The 7,402-nt window shown below is 39.5% G+C and overlaps 1 non-coding gene across 1 annotated transcript; it reads left to right on the forward strand.

Moving 5' to 3' along the window:
- The first annotated feature begins 391 nt into the window (after positions 1 to 391).
- LOC123648741 lies at positions 392 to 523 on the forward strand. The gene has a single exon (XR_006738757.1). It is a non-coding gene; the product is annotated as a small nucleolar RNA SNORA51 (small nucleolar RNA).
- The last annotated feature ends 6,879 nt before the right edge of the window (positions 524 to 7,402 follow it).

Below are 7,402 nucleotides of genomic sequence, written 5' to 3' on the forward strand. Positions count from 1 at the left end.
GTTTCCTGTAGTTTATCTGGCAATCCTATTTAGGATATGTGTGGGGTATTTTTCGTTGACACATTGTACGATAGGGGTTAGCAGGGTCATGGAATCTGTGTGCACTACGGGCAGCGGACAGGGACACTTAATGTCCTGAAATTATGGGACAGTCCCACACAATGAAGAACTGTTCCACCAAAAATGCCAAAAGCACTCACCACTTGTGAAAACTGACAGACTTGGAAAGGAAAAAATCTTTTCCTCCACCCTCTTTGGTACAGCAATGGGGGACTTTCAATTAAACTGACAAAAGATTAAGAGGAAGAAAAAAAAAGGTTTTCATATGCATAATAAAAGAGCTAAGAAAAGAAATAGCTAGCTCATTAACTGGTTAAAGTTAGAGACTTCTGGCCTCCCAGTGCTTACCACAGGCTGTGTTCTTACACTGCCTGTATAGAAAGAGGAGGCAGAGTAAAGCTACCCCACGTACACCCCAGCCCAGGCCCTGTGCCTGGTCTGTATCGTGAATGGGGGAACATGGAGAAAAAAGAAAAAAAAAAGTTAGAGACTTCTATACCTAGCTTAGTAAGGGAGAGGGAGGGAGGAGAAAAGGCTTCCGAGGCAGAACAAAGGTTTCCTTAGGAAAGATACTTAGAAAGTTTTAAGAAAACAAAGGCCAGATTAAAAGTTTGTGATAATGTTTGTCTATTCTGCTACGTGGTTATTCCCTCTCCTTAGGACATAAAACTCCCCAGAGAGAAAATTTATGGTAGGTTTACTCTTGGCCTCCTTTTTGGGTAAAAGCCACTGCTAAGAGGGGATTTACAGAAGCCACATGTCCCAAAAGCTCCTGCTTTCAGTAAAGGAAGTTTCAAGGAGGTTTCTTTCTGTATCTGTTAAATCACAAATGTCTTCAGCTTAAAATAATCTTCATACCAGCTCTGGCATTCTGAGTGGGTCTCCCACAGACTCTCAACTGTAAACCTACTTTCTCCTTTAATGTCCTTTGTGTACAATATTTAGAAAGTTTCCCCCCCACCCCCAAGACAGGGTCTTGCTCTGTCACCTAGGCTGGAGTACAGTGGCGTGATCATAGCTCACTATAGCCTCAAATTCCTGGCCTCAAGCAATCTTTCTGCCTCCACCTCCTAAAGTGCTACAATTACAGGCATGATGAGCCCACCACACCTCACAAAGGGTCTTTTTTTTTTTTTTTTTTGAGACAGAGTCTCCGGGTAGAGTGCTGTGGTGTCAGCCTAGCTCACAACCTCAAACTCCTGGGCTCAAGCCATCCTCCTGCCTTAGTCCCCCCAAACAGCTGAGGCTACAGGCACTCACCACCATGCCTGGCTAATTTTTTGTTTCTATGTTTAGTTGCCCAGCTAATTTTTTTTTTTTTTAGTAGAGACGGGGTCTCACTTTTGCTCAGGCTGGTCTCGAACTCCTGACCTCAAGCAATCCTCCCTCCTTGGCCTCCCAGATTGCTAGGATTACAGGCATGAGCCACTGTGCCTGGCCAAGAGTATTCTCAATATAAGTAGCATTTGGCAGTGAGTTTTCCTACTTATCTTTTGGGGGAATCAGCCATGATAAAGTAGAAAGAACACAGAAATTGGAGCCTAAAATTTGAATGTGTCTAAATAACTCATTTTTTTATACTGCAGATTCTTATAATAGTGAATATGGTGCTCTTTTAAATCAGTTCTATATTTCCTTTTTTAAAAATAAAAATCCAGCTGGCTGCAGTGGATCACACTAGCATTTTGGGAGGCTGAGGCAGGAAGATCCCTTGAGCCCAGGAGTTGAAGACCAGCCTGGGCAACAAAGTGAGACCTCCTCTCTACCAAAAAATTAAATTAGCAGGGCATGATGACACATGTCTGTAGTCCCACCTACTCAGGAGGCTGAGGCAGGAGGATCACTTGAGTCCAGGAGTTCAAGGCTGCAGTGAGCTATGATCATGCCATTGCACTCCAGCCTGGATGACAGAGTGAAATGCTATTGCTTAAAAAAATGGAAAAAAGAAAAAAATCCAACAGTCAATGTAGTGAAAGTTGTTAAAAAGTCAGAATATGTGAACAATATCTCCATTTATTAGTAAAGTTGAAAAACAAATCATTGTGGTTTCTTTTCTCATTTTGAATAATAAAATACGTACAGAAAACATTGTTTGAGTTTTCAAATTACTAATCAGGAATACACCTTCAAAACATATGATTTGGTCACAGTCTGAATGAAAAACAGTTGTTTGTTTTCCTAAATTCTTTGACTTTTGCAAGGATCCAAGGTGTGAGAATTAGATTATACTCTTCCAATGTTAGTACCTGGCTTCATCCTCTAATAACATAAGATATAATATGAAGGTCTTGACTTAAAATCTCTTTGAGAAGTTTAGAGATGCTATATTTGACCCAATCCAAAAGTAAGATAAAAAGAAACATAAATATCATTATTAGGAGTGGCTGATAGAAACACCAGCTAACTTGTTTGAGATGCAAACACCCTGGCTCTTGGCCCCCTAGGCATCTGAGAGAATTCCAGAAGAGTTAGCCACTGCTACAAGAAATCTGCAGTCCTCCCAAACTCAATGGAATTCAAAACACAAAGCTATCTTAATCAGACTTATTTTCATAACTATGCTCATGTTTTGGCTTTTGAAGTTTTGTTTGCTATTCAAGTTTGATGTTCACATCTCAAATCTTAGTCCTGGGTTTTTAAGCTTCACCTGAATTTAAATTATATCTGTTCCTATCTGAGGTTCCTCAAGCAAATATTTCGTTTTATTATCCTTTTTCCCAGTAAAGAATGTAGCAGACAGTTTGGTAGCCATTTCCAGCACCTTCTTTCCTGCATTTCTTTTTCGAAAGCTAAACAAGCCAGTTATTCATTTCTCCAGCCTCCCTTGAAACTAGGGGCTTGCAATGTGGCTCACTTCTGGCTACTACTGAGATATAATAAGAAGTTTGCTTGGTAGATTCCTAGAAAGATTTTCCTCCCTGATAAAAAAAAAGTAGCAAGTGAGGAGAATGCCTTTTTTATTACCCACCCTTCCTGCTTTCCTGTATGTTGTCTGGTGAGAACAAAACATTTGGTACCTCCATAGCCAGTATGTGCCCATCAGGGGAAAGCCTATACTTTGCTGCCGAACTATTCTGGAAATATCTTTGTTGCATGATATAATCATACGCCTTTATTTTTATTTTTTACCTTCTATTTTTATTTTTGTTTAGAGATGAGGTCTCACTATGTTGCCCAGGCTGGGCTCAAACTCCTGTCCTGGGCTCAAGGGATCCTCCCACCTCAGCCTCCTGCCTAGCTGAGATTATAGACCCAAAACACTGCACCTGGAATTATGTCTTTATTATTTCATATTGGTTGCTTAGTCTGTTATGTACAGTCTAACATATACTGTATAAATATTTGTACACTAGAATATTTAGCATATTTATCATGTTTGCATTTGTTGATTAGTAAACACGGTTATGCTCCATTTTTTTCTTCCCTGGAATGACTGCTAGAAAGTTGAACAGGTTCTGTGGAAATCTTTGGAACAATCTAATATTTCAATGAGAAAGGAAGAGAGGAACATATAGACCACTGCAATCACTCTATAGAAACATCATTAATGAGATCCATAACTAGGAACTGTAATGCTAGTATGAATGTGGCTTTTAAACTCAATATTTTTTTAATTCTATTTCATCTCTTATATTCACTGCTTTTTAAAAACAGCTTTGTTGAGCTATAATTCACATACTGTACAATTCACATTCCCTCTTTGAAAAGGATTTGTATCCTACTTTGTAGAAAGAATGAAGGATATCAAGTTTAACCTTTCTTATTCTACCTCCACTCTCTAGCCAAAATTCTATATCTCTACATTTGCCATTTCCAAATCCACCCCATCATCCCATTCTTTATCTCCTGAATGTTTACTCCACCAAGAATCCTTAATGTCTTCCCATTTGTGTAAGCAGCTAGTTCTTAGACTGGCCTTTCAAAAGAAGACACAGGCAGTAGGGTGTGACATAAATGGGGTTAGCTAAGCAGTGTGGTCAGACAACAAGATTGCTGACTAGACCCATGCAGCAGGGCTTGGCAAGTTTAGGAGACCCAGCAGGCTTTCAATCCTCCTTTAAAGGTAGCAATCAAGGTCAGCGAACCAAACTAATTAGACTCTTTAAAACAGTGGTCCAGAGCCACTGCTAGAAAGGACTTGTTTTCTGATGGAGGCCTGGGAAACCATTGCTTTTTTATCTATTGTACTCTAGATATTCTCCAGTCAGCACCTCTCCCAGTCAGAGCCTTCTAGATATTGGGGCAATTTAAAAACTTTTTTTTTTTTAATGTTTTTTTTTTTTGGAGATAGATTCTCGCTCTGTTGCCCAGGCTAGAGTGCCGTGGTGTCAGCCTAGCTCACAGCAACCTCAAACTCCTGGGCTTAAGCGATCCTACTGCCTCAGCCTCCAGAGTAGCTGGGACTACAAGCATGTGCCACCATGCCCAGCTAATTTTTTCTACATATTTTTAGTTGTCCGGTTAATTTCTTTCTATTTTTAGTAAAGGTGGGGTCTCACTCTTGCTCACGCAGGTCTCAAACTCCTGACCTTGAGCTATCCTCCCGCCTCAGCCACCCAAAGTGCTAGGATTACAGGCATGAGTCACCTACCGCGCCCAGCCTTAAAAACTTCTTAATCCATAAAAACCAACCAACCAAGCAAAAAGATTTCAAAAAGAAAGACAGAAGGATGGAAGGAAAGAAAAAGAAAGATATTGTCTTCATGTATCCAAGAGTTCTTGGTGGGCTGGGCATGGTGGCTCATACCTATAGTCCCAGCTACTCAGGAGGATGAGGCAGGAGGATCACTTGAGCCCAAGAGTTTGAGGTTGCAGTGAGCTATGATGACGCCACTGCACTTAAGTTTGGGCAACAGAGCGAGACTATGTCACAAAAAAAAAAAATTTTTTTTTAGATGTTCAGGTCAGATTCAAGGCTTGGTTAAAGGACTGAGTCCCTCATTATGGGCTAATTCTTCAGAGCCTTATAATTTTCTTCATCATTTTCCTCTTTCAAGACAAGACAATGAAAGTAAGTACAACGGCAAACACAATTTATAGTTACTACGGACAACCAATGTCTCCTTACATCTTCATCATCTAATCTAATATTGACACCCTCCACTTCACCAAAAGGGCATTACTGAAAGTCTCTAATGACTTTCTAAAATCCTAAATCCAGCGCTCTCTTCTTGGACTTTAATTCTTTTTACTCTTTTAGAGCAGCATCCTTTTTCTTTTCCCAAGCATCCAAGCAACACACTTCTTAAAGCTCCTCCAATGGTTCCTCAATGCCCCTCCCATCCACCTGACTACATTAAAGAAGTGGACCCCCTGACCACTACTATTGGTTAGTCACTAAGCTTTAGTTCTTGGTTCTCTACTTTTAGCTTTCTTCACCCTATACCTTGGAAATGACCTCCCTTCCTGAGGTTAAACTCTTGACACTTAACAGATATCACTCAGTTTTGCATTATCAGCTCTGATAGCATTCCAGAGCTCCAATCCCATTCGTCCAACTGTCTTCTACAAGGGATGTCCTATGATTATTTAATACTAAAATTAGTCTTAGCCTTACCTACCCCAAATGACTTAACTTGCTATTTTCTATTTTTACCACATTAGTAAACTACCATTTCCTTAGTCATCCAACCCTGCTAATCAGTGGCTTGTTTCGATTCCAACTCTTCTAAGTGAAACATCTAAAATTTTCTCCCTCTTCTTTTCCAAGATAAAAACTTTCCTTGGAAAAATATTAGTTAAACAAATGTACCATGTCAGACACCAGCCTGCATTATCTATAATAGAACATTAGAAACGTGTAAAAATACCATCGTCCAGTTTTAAAAAAATTCATATATGAAAAATGCAAGCTCAAGGACTAGATTTTTTTCCCATGACAAGAGTGACTTTTTCATTTATAGAAAAATGGTATTTCTTTTTATCTATCTCTAGTTTTTAAGATTTAGAAAGCAAAAGAACCTACTTACCGAAAATCCATTATTGTTTCAGATGGGCTTTAATTAAAGCAATCTGTACAGACTGGAGCTCTCTCTCTATGGATGCTTTTGATCCAGGAACTATAATCAAAAGCCTCTGCACTAAGAATATGCAGTGTTCTTCTAGAACACAGGGAAAAGTATTGTGGCCATTTGAATTTCTAGCAATTTCAGCTACAAAAATAAGGGTTTTTAGAAAGCTGTTTGCTGAATTTCCTTCTTAAAATGTTTCTCTTTTTCTTTGCTCTGCTATCCACAGAAATGAAACTCAGTAGGTTGAAAGATTAAGCAATTTATGCATTCCCCAACTCTGCTGTCTTCTATTTGTTCAAGCACTGTTAGATGTTTTTCTATGGAATTAATTTTCACCTTGTGTCTATGCTTTTATTTTTCTCCCAGCAACTGAATTTAGTTAGGTCAAATTACGCATGAAGCAATTTTCAGGAATGGTATTCTTTCTTTTCTCCAATCTTCAATGCTCTTCTGTCTGCTAATTCACATGCTAATATTTTGTAAAGATGTAGGAAAATTGAAACTGTCTTGTTGGTTTATGTTACCATGTAATAATATTGTGATCCAAAGTGACAGAAACAAAATTCAAGCCAGCTTAAGAAAAAAAAAAGTAGGTGGGGAAGATTTGGAGCTCACATAGTTGGATAGGAGAGACATTAATTAAACAGGACTCCACCAGGGCTCAAGTGAAGTTGTCATGGCTTCCTTTTACTCCCTATCAAAAATACAAGTTCAGCTCTGCTTTTCTCTCTCCACTCTTTTCTACAACACTCAGGCATCATTTATGTTCAGGGACAATGGTCCATTCTTTAAAAAACCCAAGAGTTCCCAGCTAGATGCAGCAGAAAATCTTGGAGAAAGTTTCTGACTGACCCAGCTGGGGTCTATCCCTGAGTTAATTAGAGTGGCCAGGGAACCTGAGATGAGGCAGTATGGCCCTAGTGGTTAAGGACATGTGCTCTATTTCAGTTTCCTTATCTGTAATTTATGGATTACATTATGAAGATTACATTCTACATTACATAGAATGTAATACACAGAACAATCCCTGGTAAGCAAAATAAATTCCATAAATCTCACCGTTTTTTCCCCCAAATACTAAGCCGCATTGGATTTTGAGACAGTCTTGTCCTGTTGCCCTGGCTAGAGTGAAGTGGCATCATCATAGCTCATTGCAACCTCAAACTCCTGGGCTCAAGCGATCCTCCTACCTCAGCCTCCCAAGTAGCTGGGGCTGCAGGAGTGCATCACCATACCTGGTTAATTTTTTCTATTTTTGGTAGAGATAAGTCTCACTCTTGTTCAGGCTGGTCTCGAACTCCTGACCTCAAGCAATCCTCCAGCCTCGGCCT

This window comes from Lemur catta, chromosome 12 (genome assembly GCF_020740605.2).
Source record: "Lemur catta isolate mLemCat1 chromosome 12, mLemCat1.pri, whole genome shotgun sequence".
NCBI lineage: Eukaryota > Metazoa > Chordata > Mammalia > Primates > Lemuridae > Lemur > Lemur catta.